The sequence below is a fragment of the Nyctereutes procyonoides genome, unplaced genomic scaffold, assembly GCF_905146905.1.
Source record: "Nyctereutes procyonoides isolate TBG_1078 unplaced genomic scaffold, NYPRO_anot_genome, whole genome shotgun sequence".
Lineage (NCBI taxonomy): Eukaryota > Metazoa > Chordata > Mammalia > Carnivora > Canidae > Nyctereutes > Nyctereutes procyonoides.
Genome location: NW_026575145.1, coordinates 9,483,622 through 9,502,187, shown reverse-complemented (window position 1 = coordinate 9,502,187; position 18,566 = coordinate 9,483,622). Strand labels below are relative to the sequence as shown.

The window sequence follows — 18,566 nt, the reverse complement described above, 5'->3', positions numbered from 1 at the left end:
CTTTTTCATCGCACCTCCAAGGCTGTTGGCTCCTTCAGGATGAAGCTGAACATCTCTTTCCCAGCCACGGGCTGGCAGAAACTCACTGAAGTGGATGATCAGTGAAAAACTGTGTACCTTTTATGAGAAGCATATGACCACAGACATTGCTGCTGATGCTCTGGGCGAGGAATGGAAGGGTTACATAGTACAAATCAGTGGTGGCAATGACAAGCAAGGCTTCCCTATGAAGCAGGGTGTCTTGACCCATGGCTGTGTCCGCCTGCTGCTGAGTAAGGGGCATTCCTGCTACCGACCCAGGAGGACTGGAAAGAGGAAACACAAATCTACCTGGGGTTGCATTGTGGATGCCAATCTCAGTGTTCTTAATTTGGTTATTGTGAAAAAAGGGAAGAAGGATATTCCTGGACTCACTGATATTTCTGTGCCTCATCGCCTGGGGCCCAAAAGGGCCAGCAGAATCTGCAAACTTTTTAATCTATCAAAAGAAGACAATGTCTGCCAGTATGTTGTTAGAAAGCCCCTAAACAAAAAAAAGGTAAGAAACCTAGACCCAAGGCACCTAAGATTCAGCATCTTGTTACTCCATGTGTCCTCCACGTGTCCTCCAACACAAACATCAGCGTATTGCTTTGAAGAAACAGCATACTAAGAAAAATAAGGAAGAGGCTGCAGAATATGTTAAACCTGTGGCCAAGAGAATGAAGGAGGCCAAAGAAAAATGCCAGGAACAGATTGCCAAGAGATGGAAGCTGTCCTCTGAGAGCTTCTACTTCTGAGTTCAGTCAAAAATTAGATTTTCTAAGAGTGACAAATAAAATAAATAAGATCAGAAAAAAAGAAATAAGTAAAATAAAGACGATGTTTCATAAAGCTAATTTCATTTAATTTGGATTCATGTCCTTTAATCTCAGAAAATTCCCCTTCAACTCTTTTGATATTAAAAATCCCTTTTTATGAAAAGTATCTAAAATTAAGTGGCTGTCTTTTCTTTTTTAGGTTTTTACCGAAACAATTAGGTAACTCCACATTAGTTTTCTTAAGAAATTCTCTGTTCCATGTCTAATGTCCAAGATCGAGTCAACAAAGAGCTTGTGTCTGCCCATCCCTGAGGCAGTTGGAAAACAAGCACCTGCAGGATGTGACAGTGAACAGCTTTGGAGACAAATGGATTAAGATTGGAAGTCTGTGTAACTTTAGAGAAATTACTTAATCTAGTTAAGTAATTTATTTTATTTCTTTGCCTGTACCACCTGAGCAAATGTTACCTTTGTCTCCCATTGTTGTAAAAATTAGAAAATGAGTGGTTGGCTGACTCTCTAATAGTTCATGAGAATGTCACCTTTCCAAAAGGCCTGATTCCCTACCTTATCTAATGTACACCCTCTTCTTACCACTCACCCAGGCATTTTCTATCTCAATCAGGGTACATATTATTCTCTGTATTCATTTTATGCTCCCAACCAAAATATGAGATTCATGAGAGAAGGAACTGAGTGTCCCATCCCACTGTACCCATAGCAATTAAAATATATGGCCAAAACATGGTAGCACTCAATATTCATTGAATACTGAATGAATAGAAATAATTTGATACAAAAAAGACTCAATAAATGTTAGTTTCCTAATTTCATACTGAGGAGAAAAAAATCCATCTCCCTAAAAATGTCACATTGGTCTTCATCCTCTGAAGCCATCAGAACCCACCCTGACACAAAACATCTCACTTTCCAAACATATATTCCCAAGTGGGAAGTGATTCTTTAGGTAACTGTTATTTGGTAAAATCATCTTTATTTTAGAACTGGCTACAATAAGAATGACTATATGATGGTAACTTCAAACTGGGTTTTGGGTGCATATTTAATTTATTGAATAAAAGAATGCCTAATCTTTGAGATTCACACAGAGTGCCAGGGAAATATCATTTAAAGTCTTCCATTTTAAGACCATGTATAGTATCTGGTAATTGCTTATATTAATTTGCATTTCAAATCAGTATCAAAGAGTTTCACCAGGCAACCATCTTCAGCTAAACTATCTTATTCTGATAAAAGCTATCATTAAGGAGTAAAATGTTTAGCCTCACACAAACATGCTAAATACTAATGTTAAAAAGAAAAGGAAGAAAGGAAGGAAGAGTAGATGAAAGGAATGAATGAATGATGGAAGGATAGAAAGGAGAGGAAACATGTTGCCATTGAGTAAAAACAAAACCACAAATAAGAAAACTAAAGGCTCTCTACCTTCCAGAAACCAAGACCTCAGGGAAGGTCTTATATATCTGAAACGTCAGAAATGGACTTTCCTTTTTTTTTAAATAATAAATTTATTTTTTATTGATGTTCAATTTGCCAACATACAGAATAACACCCAGTACTCATCCCGTCAAGTGCCCCCCCCAGTGCCCATCACCCATTCACCCCCACCCCCCACCACTCCTCCCCTTCCACCACCCCTAGTTCGTTTCCCAGAGTTAGGAGTCTTTATGTTCTGTCTCCCTTTCTGATATTTCCCACACATTTCTTCTCCCTTCCCTTATATTCCCTTTCACTATTATTTATATTCCCCAAATGAATGAGAACATACAATGTTTGTCCTTCGCCGATTGACTTACTTCACTCAGCATAATACCCTCCATTTCCATCCACGTCCAAGCAAATGGTGGGTATTTGTCGTTTCTAATGGCTGAGTAATATTCCATTGTATACATAGACCACATCTTCTTTATCCATTCATCTTTCGATGGACACCGAGGCTCCTTCCACAGTTTGGCTATTGTGGACATTGCTGCTATAAAAATGGACTTTCCTGAGGAAGCTAAGGCTCCAGCCCAACAGAGAAGGGTTTTTGGACACTATGCAAGTATACATGTCTGGAACATGAAAACAAGAAGCTAAGATAATCCCTGACTTCATCTTGGCTGTCATCCATGACTCACTTTAAGTACTAAGTTAGTGACTATATTTCAGAGATTGGCAGTCATTAAAATACAACTTTCCAAAGCTCCAACTCTTTTCTTTCATCAAGAAGAATGTCCCATGCAGCTGTGGGAAGTGGTGGGGAAATGGGCCAAGTAGAACTGCTGGAAACACAAGCCAAGACATGCTGTGTTGATGCCTGTTTAATGCAGCACTAGATCCTATAAAGGATATTTAGACTTCCAGTTCAGAGTCCAATGTGTTAAAAGCTTGGAAATCATCACTTTCATTCTTAGGAAAAGCAAATGTTTAACAGACTGAAAATCGGTGATTTTTCTGGAAACATCAAAGAATTAAGATTACAAGGCATACCACCAATCAAATCCTGCAGAGCTAGAGCTAAGATCTGCTTCTCTGTGGCAGAAGCCACCAGGGCCATAATTTGGTAGAAACATTTAAATGGAAATTTTGACAAATTGCTGGAGCTTGTGTATGAACTAGCTTGACAGTGAGAGATCCTGAGACTTGCAGATGTTACAGGACCTTCACACCTTCATGGATTTCACCTCCAGGAACACCATGAGGGTTTTAATGGTTAAGAGCCAAGAAAGATCACCTTGTGGCTACTGTGAGGGGAAGGCAAGTGTAACCATTGTAAAATATGCCCAGAGTGTTCATAACCAAGGCCTACTCACTAGAGCCTTATCACAGATACTGATGGGGCATTTTTCCACTACCGTCCCTTCTATCCCTTCTAGCCTTGATTTCATACAAAGGAAAGGGAAGGAAAGCTAAGAAACACAAGTAAAGGTCACAGCCTTGAGACTCAGGGCCACTAAAGGACTGAGATTTAATCATAAGATTATAGGATGCTTCCCCTCTTCCATACCTTACCACCACACCAACACTGTAGTACCAGTAAATTCAGCTAAAAAAGCTGCAAGACTGAGACTCTATTTAAGAAGGAATTCTTAGGGAAACCCAAAGATAACAGGGCACCTAACAACAACAACAACAACAACAAATAGCTAGAGGAATCGAAGTCTCTGCTACTTACAGCTATAGCAAACATTAAGCATGCTCCAAGCCCTGGCCAAATTAACATAAACATCACACTAGAGGCCTATTTACCTCAGTTCAATATATCATGTCCACCTTTCAATAACAAAAATAAATTACAAGGTATACTAAAAGGTGAGAAAAAATACAGTCTGAAGAGACAAAGCAAGTGTCAGAATCATACTCTGGTATGACACAGGTGTTGGTTTTATCAGGCCTGATCCCGAATTTCAAATGACTATAATTAATATGTTAAGGGCTCTAATGGAAAAGGTAGACGAGAACAAGTGGGTAATATGAGCAGAGACAGAAATTCTAGTAAAGAATCAAAAGGAAATGCTAGAAATCAAAACCACTCTAACAGAAATGAACAATGCCTTTGGCAGGTGCATTAGTAAACTGAATGTAGCTGAGGAAAGAATCTGTGAACTTAAAGATAGGTTAACAGAAACTTTCAAAACTGAGTTATAAAGAGAAAAGAGAATGAAAAAAGGAAAAGGGGATAGAATGCAACATCCAAGGGCTGTGGGATACTTTCAAAAGGTAAAACGTATGAATAATTGAAATGCCAGAAGAAGAAAAAAAAATTTAGAAGAGCTGGGTTATATATATATTATTAACCATATATAACCACATATTATGTATATTACATACCGTATCCAACTACAGAAAATCAAAGACACATAAAACATTATTGAAGCAAGCTGAGGTGAGGGGACAACCACCATCACAACAAAACAACATCACCCACAGAAAAACAAGGATAAGAATTACAGTGGACTTCTTGTTGGATACTATGCAGGCAAGGCATGTTAAAAGAAGGGAACCATCAAACTAGAATTTTATATCTAGTGAAACTATCCTTCAAAAGTAAAGGAGAAATGAAGATAGATACCAGGAAGAATAAACATACATACTGTTCCTGCTATCACAGTTGCTTTTAGCTTTATTTACCCTCAAAGGGGAGTAACCAAGTGCCTGGAGGCTGGTCATGCTTACTGGAAACATCAGGAGGAGGAAGTGACAGAGATCAGGACTACATTAGGAAAGAGTCCCTAAGACAGGAACATCAAAATAAGAGAATTATTTGTGGGGGTGGAGAGTTAATGCACAGACCAAGTATGCTAGACTAAGTATACAACTTGCAACTGGTACCTTCTATTGCTAAACCTCATGTTTCTGCCTAAAAATGGGAACACTTTTCAAACACCATTTGGACTTAACCTCACTCTTTATAGAATATTAAATCTATAGCTATCCAGACAAATACATGAAAACAGCAAAATATTATGGTAGTAGAAACTTAAATGCTAAATGGTGAGCTATAAATGATAATTTCTCAATCAAGTAATTTGAAAAATATTTATTAGGCTTCTATTCTGTCAGGTAATCTAATAATCTCGGGATTTTCGTTTAAGTAGTAGAAACTAAAATACACTAAAAAAGTAAATAAACAAGAAAGATATAAACAACAAACAAAACCTAAAACCAGCAGAAGGAAGGAAATAATAAGATGAAAACAGGAATAAATGATATAGAAATGAAAACAAAAACCAATATAACAGATCAATGAAACCAGGAGATGGTTCTTTGAAAAAAAATTTTAAAAATTGATAATCCTCTAACCAGACTTTTCAAGAAAAAAGAGAAAAAGCTAAAATAAATAAAAATCACAAATGAGAGAGAAGAAATAACAACCAACACCACAAAAATACAAATATTGTAAGAGAATGTTATGAAAAACTATGTGCCAACTAATTGGACAACCTAGAAGAAATGGATGAATTCCTAGAAACATAAACTAAAAAAAACTGAAATAGGAAGAAATAGAAAATTTGAGCAGACCAATAACCAGCAAATAAACTGAATCACTAATTTAAAAACTCCCAATAAATAAAAGTTCAGGACCAGAGGATTTCACAGAATTCTATCAAACTTTTAAAGAAAAGTTAATAACTATTCTTCTCAAATCACCCCAAAAAAATAGAAGAGGACGGAAAGCTTTCAAATTCATTCTAGGAGGCCAGCATTACCCCGTACCAAAACCAGATAAAGACATCACTAAAAAAGAGAACTATGGACAATATCTCAGATTCAAAGTTCCTCAACAAAATACTAGCAAAGAGGATCAACAATACATTTAAAAAATCATTTATCATGATCAGGTGGGATTTATTCCTCGGTTGTAAGAGGGTTAAATGTTGATAGATCAATCAATGAAATACATCATATCAATAAGAGAAAAGATAGGAACCATATGATCATTTCAAGAGACAAAGAACAGGTATTTGACAAGTACAATATCCATTCATGATTTAAAACATAGTGCCACATAATAAAGGCCATATATGAAATTCCTACAGCTGAATCATCCTTAATAGTGAAAAATTGAAAGCTTTCCCACTAAAGAACAAAACATGGATGTCCACTCTCATTATTTTTATTCAGCATATGCTGGAAGTCCTAATCACAGCAATTAGACAACAAAAAGAAATAAAAGGCACCCAAATCGGTACAGAAGAAGTAAAACTTTCACTATTTGCAGATGGCATTATACTATATAACAAAACCCTGAAAGACTCCACCAGTCTTTGCTAGAACTGAAATACAAATTCAGTAGAGTTGCAGGATACAAAATCAATGTACAGAAATTTGTTGCATTTCTATATACCAATTATGAGGCTGCAGAAACAGAAATTAATAAAACCCATTTATAATTACACCAAAAATAATAAGATACCTAGGAATAAATTTAACCAAAGAGGTGTAAGACCTCTACTCTGAAAACTATGAAACACCAATGAAAGAACTTGAGACAATAAAATAAACTGGAAAGACTTTCCAAGCTCATGGATTAGAAGAACAAATATTGTTAAAATGTCCATAGTAGGGATGTCTGGGTGGCTCAGTGGTTGAGTGTCTCCCTCCCTTGGCTCATGTCATGATCCTGGGGTCTGAGGATCGAGTCCCGCATCATGTTCACTGCAGGGACCTGCTTCTCCCTCTGCCTATGTCTCTGCCTCTCTCTCTGTGTTTCTCATGAATAAATAAAATCTTTTAAAAAAAAAGTCCATACTATACAAAGCAATCTACACATTTCATGCAATCCCTATCAAAATATCATTTTTTTTCACAGAACTTGAAAAAACAATTCTAAAATATGTATAGAACCACAAAAAAACCTGAATAGCCAAAGCAATCTTGAAAAAGAAAAGCAAAGCTGGAGGCATCACAATTGCAAACTTCAAGTTTACTGCAAAGCTGTAGTGATCAAAACAGTGTGGTACTAGCACAAAAAAAGATCAATAGAACAGAACAGACAACCCAGAAATAAACCCACAATTATACAATCAAATAATCTTTGACAAATCAGGAAAGAATATGCAATGGGAAAATGACAGTCTCTTCAACAAATGGTGCTGGGAAAACTGGACAGCAATATGCAAAAGAATAAAACTGGACCACTTACTTATACCATACACAAAAATAAGTTCAAAATAGATTAAAGACCTAAATGTGAGACTTGATACCATAAAAGTACTAGAAGAGAGCACAGGCAGTAATGTCTTTGACATTGGCCAAAGTAACATTTTTCTAGATGTGTTTCCTGAGGCAAGGGAAACAAAAGCAAAAATAAAATATTGGGTTTATATAAAAATAAAAAGCTTCTGCACAGTGAAGGAAACAATCAACAAAACAGAAAGGCAACCTAGCAGAATGGGGGAAGATATTTGCAAATGGTATATCCAATAAAAGGGTATTATCCAAATTATATAAAGAACCTATACAACTCAATACACAAAAGCAAATAATCCAATCAAAAATGGGCAGAAGACAATAGTATTTCGCCAAAGAAGACATACGGAGGACCAATAGACACATAAAAAGATGTTCATCGGGATCCCTGGGTGGCCCAGGGGTTTGGCGCCTCCCTTTGGCCCAGGGCGCGATCCTGGAGACCCGGGATTGAATCCCACGTCGGGCTCCCGGTGTATGGAGCCTGCTTCTCCCTCTGCCTGTGTCTCTGCCTCTCTCTCTCTCTCTGTGACTATCATAAATAATAAATTAAAAAAATTAAAAAAAGATGTTCATCATCACTTACCATCAGGGAAATGGAGATCAAAACTACAATGAGATATCACCTCATACCCGTCAGAATGGCTAAAATCAACAACACGAAAACAACAGGTATTATTGAGAATGTGGAGAAAAAGGAATCCTCATGCACTACTAGTAGGAATGCAAACTAGTACAGCCACAATAGAAAACAGTATGGAGGTTCTTCAAAAAGTTAAAAATAGAAGTACTTTATGACCCAGCAACTGCACTCAGTGTATTTACCCCCAAAATACAAAAACACAAATTCAAAGGGATACATGCACCCCGATGTTTATAACAGCATTACCTACAACAGCTCAAGTGTTCTTTGATTGATGAATGTATAAAGAAGAGGTGATATACATATACAATAGAATATTATTCAGCCATCAGAAAGAATAAAATCTTGGGACACCTGGGTAGCTCAGTGGTTGAGCATCTGCCTTCAGCTCAGGTCATGATCCTGGGATCCTGGGATTGAGTCCTGCTTCTGGCTCACTTCAAGGAGCCTGTTTCTCCCTCTGCCTGTGACTCTGTCTTTCCTGTGTCTCAAGAATAAATAAATAAAATCTTTTAAAAAAGAATAAAATTTTGCCATTTAAAATGACATGGATGGAACTAGAGAGTATAATGCTAAGTGAAATAAGTCAGAGAAAGACAAATATCATAGGATTTCACTCCTGTGTGGAATTTAAGAAACAAAACAAATGAGCAAAGAGGAAGGGAGAGAGAGAGAGAGAGGAGAGAGAGGGAGAGAGAAACCAAGAAATAGACTCCTAACTATAAAGAAAATGTTTATGGTTATCAGAGGGGAGGGGGGCGGAAATGGTCAAAATAGGTGATGGAGATTAGGGTTGTGATGAGCACCAGGTGTTGTATGGAGATTTTGAATCATTATATTGTACACCTGAAACTAATATTACACCGTATGTTAACTAGGATTTTTTTTTAAAAAAGGAAAGAAGTATACACACTGGCAGAAGTTATACATAAAATTAAAAGTAAGTGAGTGCGAAGGCAAAAGAAACAAAAGCAAAAATGAACTATTGGGACTTCATCAAGATAAGAAGCTTTTGCACAGCAAAGGATACAGTCAACAAAACTAAAAGACAACCTACAGAATGGGAGAAGATTTTTGCAAATGACGTATCAGATAAAGGGCTAGTTTCCAAGATCTATAAAGAACTTACTAAACTCAACACCAAAGAAACAAACAATCCAATCATGAAATGGGCAAAAGACATGAAGAGAAATCTCACAGAGGAAGACATAGACATGGCCAACATGCACATGAGAAAATGCTCTGCATCACTTGCCATCAGGGAAATACAAATCAAAACCACAATGAGATACCACCTCACACCAGTGAGAATGGGGAAAATTAACAAGGCAGGAAACCACAAATGTTGGAGAGGATGCGGAGAAAAGGGAACACTCTTACACTGTTGGTGGGAATGTGAACTGGTGCAGCCACTCTGGAAAACTGTGTGGAGGTTCCTCAAAGAGTTAAAAATAGACCTGCCCTATGACCCAGCAATTGCACTGCTGGGGATTTACCCCAAAGATACAGATGCAATGAAACGCCAGGACACCTGCACCCCGAAGTTTATAGCAGCAATGTCCACAATAGCCAAACTGTGGAAGGAGCCTCGGTGTCCATCGAAAGATGAATGGATAAAGAAGATGTGGTCTATGCATACAATGGAATATTACTCAGCCATTAGAAATGACAAATACCCACCATTTGCTTCAACGTGGATGGAAATGGAGGGTATTATGCTGAGTGAAGTAAGTCAATTGGAGAAGGACAAACATTATATGTTCTCATTCATCTGGGGAATATAAATAATAGTGAAAGGGAATATAAGGGAAGGGAGAAGAAATGTGTGGGAAATATCAGAAAGGGAGACAGAACATAAAGACTCCTAACTCTGGGAAACGAACTAGGGGTGGTGGAAGGGGAGGAGGGTGGGGGGTGGGGGTGAATGGGTGATGGGCACTGGGGGGGGCACTTGACGGGATGAGCACTGGGTGTTATTCTGTATGTTGGTAAATTAAACACCAATAAAAATTAATTTATTAAAAAAAAGTAAGTGAGTGATGATAAACAGTAGATAGATGAGAAATAGACAAATAGATATAAGCTGATAATGTTTATACAGGTACTGTATAAATTGAAATTTAAATAATAAGAAGGAACTATCTGTGAATAGATTAAGGATTACAAATATAGTGAATATTTTCAGAGATGTGAAGTAGGAAATTGGAGTAGGAAATTGGAATATACAAGCCTGGATGTCAGGGCAAAGGCCACAAATGGAAATGTAGATTTATGAGGCATATGGATGGCATTCTAAGCCATAGGCTTGGTTATGCAGATAGAGTACAGGACTGAGCCCTTGGATATTCTAGGTTTTCAAGTTTAAGCAGCAGAGATATCTGCAAAGATATCTGAGAAGGATTAGGAAACGAGCTAGGAGGAAATCTCATTTTAATTCTACTCAACAGAAACCTAAAGAAAACATGTTTCGAGGAGAACTGAATCATCAGTGCCACTGAGGTGTGAAAGAAGATGAGAACCTAGAGGTGACTTTTGAATCTGGCAACATGATGGTCAAGGGGGACCTTGACTGGGGTGGTCTTTGTAGCATAATGAGGACTAATGCCTGCATGGAGTCAGGTATGGAAGAAAGTGAAGTGAGGCTGCATAGATGGTGACTCGAGAAGTTTTGCTGTGAAGGAGAATAGAGATGGACACTCTGGAGTAGGAAGAAATCTATTAAAGTTTAGAAAGGCTCATGAAGGAGGCAATGCTTGAGCCAGACCACAGGAGGACTCTGTGAGAGAAAACAGATGACCTACTTGAATCTGGCCAGTCTCCCTCTCCCAGCAGCCTTGAGCTGGAGCTTCCTTCCTTGAAGTGGTAGTGTCCTGTCTTTAAGGGAAGATGTGGGCCATCATATTTGTTTCTTTATTTACATGGTGGAGAGGGCACATTCCCTCTCAAACACTAGGAGATCTAAGCAAATGTAATGTAAAATTTGTAGTAACAACCAAAGTTTCGTTACTGGCACCAATAAATGATTCCAACATCTAGCTCCAATTCCCATTTGGGGAAATTGGGGGAAATATGAGATTCCATCAGCAATAGAGTAAAAATATAAAGGAAGACCCTTTTGCCTTTCTGTAGAAACTTCCTCCAAGTTCTTTCAGCCAAAGAAATATCACAGACTCTCCATGTAATTCCTTGCCTAAATAGAAAAATAGTAGGTAGTAAGGGAATAGTGTCTGCCATGCCTGGAGTTCTTAAACTCAGGAAAAAGTCTCTTCTGCCTATACAAGCTTTGTCTCTCATATAATCTGTATACATCAAGGTTCACCAAAGGAAAAAAAACAATAAGATGTATGTATGTATAAATGGATAGATGATGGATAGATAGATAATGGATAAGATAAGGATTTATTTTAAGGAACTGGGTTACATGATTGTGGAGGCTGACAAGTCCAAAATCTGCAGGTTGGGCTAGCAGGCTAGAGACCCAGAGAAGAGTTGATTTTGCACTTCAAGTCCAAAGGTGGTCTGCTGGGTAGAACTCTCTCTTTTTTCAAAGAGGTCACTTCTATTTCTATTAAGACCTTCAATTGATTAGATAATTCACTCATATTACTCAAAACCTAGAGATTTCAATATTAATCTCAACCAAAAAAATATTTTCATTTATACCTGAAACTAATGAACATTGTGTCAGCTATACTCAAATAGGAACAAAATTTAAATACTTTCATTGAAACATGGAAAATAATGTTCGACTATTTAGTAACCACGACCTAACAAAGCTGACACTCACAATTAATTACCACAAGTCCACGGCTTGTCAATTTGGCACCCATACAGATCTCCTTAAGTCATACACAATCCAAAGAAAGATAAGGTCATATTTCCACCTGACATGATACAACTATCCTGTGTACACCAGAAACGCACTAACCTTTTTCCCTCAAAGAGGATGCAAAGTCCTTGGCTAAAGTTCCCATTCTGCCAGCAGATTTCAATTCTCAGAACAGTGCCCAGGGAGGATCCTCAATAAAAAGAACAGTAATGAACACATGGTCTCCCACAGAATGTCAATTTTATGGCTGCTATTTTAAGAGGTTCTTTAATTACTTGTTTTCTGGGGCAGTAGGTTTGCCACATAAAACTGTTTTATTTGGTGAATATTCTCAATTAGATTTTATTTCTGACTCTGACACAAATACTATGTAAAAGAAAAAAAACCTCATGAATTAGATTCATAATTCATCTTGCATTTTCTTCCTTTTTCCATGTGATATTTTATCCCCTAGGGAATAGTGACAGAAATTTGCATTACACAAAAGATACTTTGCGCAAACAGAATTCAGTATTGATAACTGAATGGAGGTTTAGCAAAAAGCAAAACAGTTCAGTTGATACCAATGAATTTTCCACCTTAAAGACTTGGTTCAATTGATATAAATTCAAAAACCCAGTTTCTTAGAAGAAACTTACTAATAAGAAAGGTAAAATGTTCATAATTTTGGGCATTACTGACCATGGATTTGCCTTCTGCCCTAGTTCACAAATGTTTTTGCCTTGTAAGATTTTTAATGCTATCCAGATATCTTGCTTAGTAAATTTAAGTTCTAATATTTTTTAAATGAGCATTTAGATATTCTCTATCCCTTGCAAATAGCAGTGTAGGATCATATTTACAGAATAAATTTAAGCAATAAGGTAATTAGAAATAGCAAGTGTTAGCAAGGATATGGACAAAAGGGAGCCCATGTGTACTGTTCTTGGGAATGTAAATTGGAGCAACCACTAAAGCAAATAGTGTGGAGGTTCCTCAAAAAAGTAAAAATAGAATTACCATATGTTCTAGCAATTTTACCTCTGGGTATTTATCTAAAGAAAATGAAAACATTAAAAAAAAAACTATATCCCCATTTTCATTGTAGCATTATTTACAATAGTCAAGATACAGAAATAAATAACCAATGGATGAAAGAATAAAGAAAATGTGATATATAGATTAGATAGATAGATAGATAGATAGATAGATAGATAGATAGATGATAGATAGGTAGATACAGAGAGAGAGAGAGAGAATATTACTCAGGCATAAAAAAGAATGCAATCTTGCCAATTGCAACATGGAGGGACCTTAAGGTCATTGTGCTAAGTGAAATAAGTCAGACAAAGACAATGATCTCATTTATACATGGAATCAAAAAAAAAAACTTCAAGTTCATAGATACAGAGAACAGATTGGTGTTTGCCAGAGGCAGAAAGTGTGGTGGAGTGAAATGAGAGAATGGAGTAAAAAAATACAAAATTCCAGTTATAAAATAAGTCACAAGGATGTAATGTACAGCATGGATGACTATAGTTAATAATATCATATTGCATATTTGCAAATTGCTAACAATAGATTTTAAAAGTTCTCTTTACAAGAAAGTATCTTTTGTAACTATGTATGCTAATAAATGTGAACTAGACTTATGATTATTTTGCAATATATACAAAGATTGAGTCACTATATTATATACTTGAAACTAATGTAATGTTATAGGTCAATTTGTACCTCAATTTAAAAAGTAATAGCCATAATAAACCTATAAACATATTTTTATTTTTAAAAATTATTTAAAGAAAAATAACTATAGATTCCTGTTCCTAACACACAATCCCTCACAGCATATGCTTATCAATGGCAGGTAACTTGCCCAATTTCTCATGCTACCATATCTCATTGAATCTGAAGATATTAACTATAGGACATGTAATTTTTTTTACCATTGGGAAATTTTTAATGCTGTCAAACTATGTCACACCATCAACGGTAGAAAAGTCCCAGTTTTAGGAATGTTAAAATGTGTCTCTTTAAATCAGTAAGACACTACTGACATTCATAATCCAAACTACAAGATCCTCAAAATTAAGGAAATTCATTTTGTGTACCTTGCAGAGCCTCATCTATAGTAAGACAATAAGAAAGAAAGAAGAAAGAAAGAAAGAAGAAGAAAGAAAGAAAGAAAGAAAGAAAGAAAGAAAGAAAGAAAGAAAGGAAGGAAGAAAGAAAGAAAGAGAAAGAAAGAGAGAGAGAGAAAGAAAGAAAGAAAGAAAGAAAGAAAGAAAAGGAAGAAAGAAAGAAAAGGAAGGAAAAGGAAGGAAAGAAACTAAATTTGTAAATTAAGCAAAACCTCACATCAAAAGTAAAAGTAGAGATTAAAAAAGGAACTAAAAGCTGTTTCATCCCAGAACTGGAGTGATAGGGTCAAGTGGATTTGGGTCTAAGACTGGAGGAGAGATAAACTGAAGGCTTGTTAGGTTCTCCAAACCTGCAGCAGCTGCACTATCACATGGAACTTCCATCCTGCACCTGTTCAATGAGAGATAGCAAACTGTACTGGTGACCTACCTGCCCAGACAACAGTCTTCAGAAAAGAAGTCTTGACACATAGAGCTTATTGGTTTGGGCCCTTGTTAATATTTGTACTGGGGTGAATTGTGTCCCCCCAGAATTCAACTCCATCCAGAACCTCAGAATATGACCTTATTTGAAAATACGGTTTTTGCAGACATAATTAGTTTTGTTAAGGTCATACAGGGTTGGGGTAGACCCTAAATCCAATGACTGGTGTCTTCATAAGAAGGATATGTAAAGGTCTAGAGAAGCACAGAAGAAAAGCCCACGTGAAAATGGAGGCAGAGATTACAATGATGTGTCCGCAAGCCAAGGAATGCCAAAATTACTAATTACTGCTAGAGAGGTAAGTATTCTTTCCTAGAGCCTTTGGAGGGAACATGGCTCTACCTTCATTTCAGACTTCTAACCTCCAGAACTATGAAAGAATACATTTCTCTTTTATTAAACCACTCAGTTTGGGGTAATTTGTTATAGTAGCCCTACAAAATGAATGGAGGTTTTTTTTTAAAAAAAATAATAGTATTTAGCAACCAGAATCTATAATTTTATGGTTTTTAAAACTCTTTACTGGGTTTTTAATTTATAATAGTAATACAGATTCAATCTAACAGATTAAAACATAGAAATTTATTAAGTTAAAAGCAAAAGACCTACCTTTTTACCCTATATCCAGCCCCTGTGTACTTACACTTTTTACCTTTTCTATGAATATACACATAAGCATTATTTTATACAAAAAAATGGGATCATCCTATGCATTATGATTTTCAGCTTGCTTTCTTCTAGTAACTATATTATGAAATAGATGGGCATCTTTATATGTCTATGTATAGCGATTAATATCATTCTTTCCATGGGCTCTATAATATTCCATTATAGCCATTATCTCATAATTCACAACAATTTATCAATACATATTTACTGTAAGCTATGAGCTGGGCATGGAATCCCTGTTTTCAAGGAGCATGAGAGATAAATAAGTAAAAAGTTTGAATCACTGACTTCTACCTCTGAAACCAATAATACATTATATGCTAATTAATTGAATTTAAATTAAAAATTTACTTATTTATTCATTCAATTTTTATTTATTTATTCATGAGAGACACAAAGAAAGAGGCAGAGACATAGGCAGAGAAGAAGTAGGCTCCCTGTGGGAAGCCTGATGTGGTACTCAATCCCAGGACCCCAGAATCATGACCTGAACCAAATCAACCATTGAGCTACCCAGGTGGCTCCCCCAAATTTTTTTTATAAAAGGATATTCAATAGGCACAAGCAAAGAGGACTGTGAAGGAGATGGGAAGGTGCAAGGCACATGGGGCAAATGCACAAATTACAAGCAATAGAAAGGAATAATCCTTGGGGTAGCACAAGCAGCATTTCATCACTCTCACAAGTAATCGCAAAGAAAGAATCATCCACACAAAAGCTCTGGAATGTTAAACCTGGTCAATTTTCCTGGATCTAAATAGACTCATTTCAAGAAGAGTATGTAAAATTATTTAATCATCAGTTGGCTCAACACAGTGCACTATGTGGCCTGAGCACTTTATCAGTTGAAACAAGTATGATTTGTTCTACCAATGCTTTAAAAGATACACAATTCATTATTGTATGGGTCTTGGCTGCTGGCACAGGGACTCTAATGAATCACTGCTTACATTTCTAGGAAGCTTTTTCAAGGATGTAGCTCTGAGATGGGGATCCAAGGATGTACCATCCCAGCAAATGAGGCCAAAGAGCATAGCTAAAGTGATCTTAATAGTGTTGACGAATTCTGAAGGCAAAATCTTCAAGCTCAATCTAAATGAACCCCATAGAAGGATGATTTATTACCGAAAGACAGAGGAAAATGATTAGCCTTAATGAAGTACCTCGTAGTTTATGCAAATTGGATGTGATTCACCACTGATCTTGGACTAAAATTCCCAGTGACTTCTAGCTAATCAACCTTAATCATAGGCATACCTAATGGACCTTTTGTCTGAGGCTTTGATGTACTGCTTGGCTTTATCATTAGGTGATGGGGTAGGAGGGCAGAAGTTTATAATCAGGAATGGAATAAGACAGACTAGATGCCAGGTAAGTTCCTTTTGGGAATACCTGAAAGCTTCCTTCCACTTTATCCATCAGCATCCAGTTACCACCAGGGTAAGCAGATCTAGGTTCTCTAAATGTACTAACGAACAAGGGCTCAATTGCATCAGGAAAGATAAGGACAGATTCTTGGCCCCCCCATCCTGCCCACCCCAAATCAGTTCCTGGATGTAAAAGTGACTTGATATTCTAAGTATTAATACAAATAAAACATCCAGTTCCTCACTCTGTAGATCCTTGGAGTGAAATTGGCATTATTAGAGACTTGGGCTGGCACAGCAGCAGTCCCATAAGGAAAAGGAATAGAAGAACCTGGACCATACCTTTCCGAAAATTCTAGCTCACTTGATGTTTGTTTTTTTTAATCTGTGATATATTTAAAAAAAGAAAGTATGGGAGTATTTATTGTGTTATAAACTAAATTATCATCAGATTACTCTCATGACTGATGCTTCAGTAGCTATTTGGAAAATTCTTTTAATAAGGATGTTTTCCTAAGTCCTCCTGGCTGAATGCTATCTGCTCACCCACATGGCAGTCAGGCTGAAAGTATCTGCAGCACTGGAGTCCTGACCAGGACCAACATTTGATCTAGTTACAAAAGCAGTTTATCAGCTGCAGGCACAGAAAAACTTCCTCAGCTAGTTGAGGCTTGCCTTACAATCTCTCATTTCTAGTCTTAGAATATTTTTCATTTAGCAGATTCTGCTTCCTGGTTTTATTGCTGAATCAGGCAATAAGAACTAATTTCATGTCCCCTTTGAATCCTGTCAATCTGACTTATTTTGAGGAAGAGAAAATGGGAGCGTCAGTCAAAGCAGTCACATTTCACAGGCCCTCAGACAGCTTATCAGGAGAAATTTAACTAAATCTCATTCCACTCATTGGGATGGATATTTAATTCAGAAGTGCAGCCGTCAGGGAACCTGGGTTAGTGAAGAGAGGCTGGCCAAGCACAAGCCCAAGGGCTTCCCACACTGCAGGATAAACCTTGCTTTAGATGCATCTCTGCCATGGGTGTCTGTGACCTCGGGCTTTGGATTCCATGAACAAATAAAAATTAAATGCCAGTGTATATTTACCATTTTTTTGTTTCCCTTGTCATCAGATTAAAGAAAATCAGCTGCCATCTACTCTTGCTGTCATTTCAGAAAGGGACATTTTTTAAACAACAAAACAAGAAGTTCTCAACTAAAGAATTTGTTTAAATTGAAGCAGAAACTTAGCATTATGAAAAACTCATTATGTTGTCTTTATTTTTTTTTTCCATTTTTCTTCAAATTGCTGGAAAGTTTCTCACATGAAAGTGCCCTAGAGGACAAGAGCAACTGTTTTCCTCCTGATTCAAGGAAGACAAATGAGAGAAATGCAATAAATGTCTGTGTCCTTCTCCAGGAAATGCACCCAGGCATAACTAGAGAACTTTTCTATGTCCTATACCATGTTTTATTTCCTAATCTCCACCTCAGGACCCCTTCTGAATGTCCCTAAAACCCCACACTCCACACAGTCTTTTTAATAAGTACCATTTATGATATTCAAAATAGAAAATGAATTTTGAGAGGAAAGCTCTATTTACAAACCAATGTAGAAGCACCTGGGTGGCTCAGTTGGTTAAATGTTTGCCTTCAGCTCTGTTCATGATTTCAGAGTCCTGGGACTGAGACCCTATTCGGGGTTCCTGCTCAGTGAGGAATTCTGCTTCTCTTCCTCCCTCTGCCCACTGCCCCTGCCAACTCATGCATGCTGTCTCTCTCTCAAATAAATAAAATCTTTATTAAAAAAAAACAATGTATATAAGACACAATAAGAAATCCTATACTGTTTCTATTTCAATAAATTTATACCATATAATAAAATACCTGTGTTATCTCAAAATTAATGTAAAGTTTTCTTTAAAGAAGCTTTGTGGAGTGTCTGACTCTTGGTTTTAGCTCAG

The 18,566-nt window shown here is 36.8% G+C and overlaps 1 pseudogene; it reads left to right on the top strand.

Moving 5' to 3' along the window:
- Positions 1-39: 39 nt before the first annotated feature.
- On the top strand, positions 40-12,568 carry LOC129499376 (40S ribosomal protein S6-like; annotated as a pseudogene).
- Positions 12,569-18,566: the final 5,998 nt, after the last annotated feature.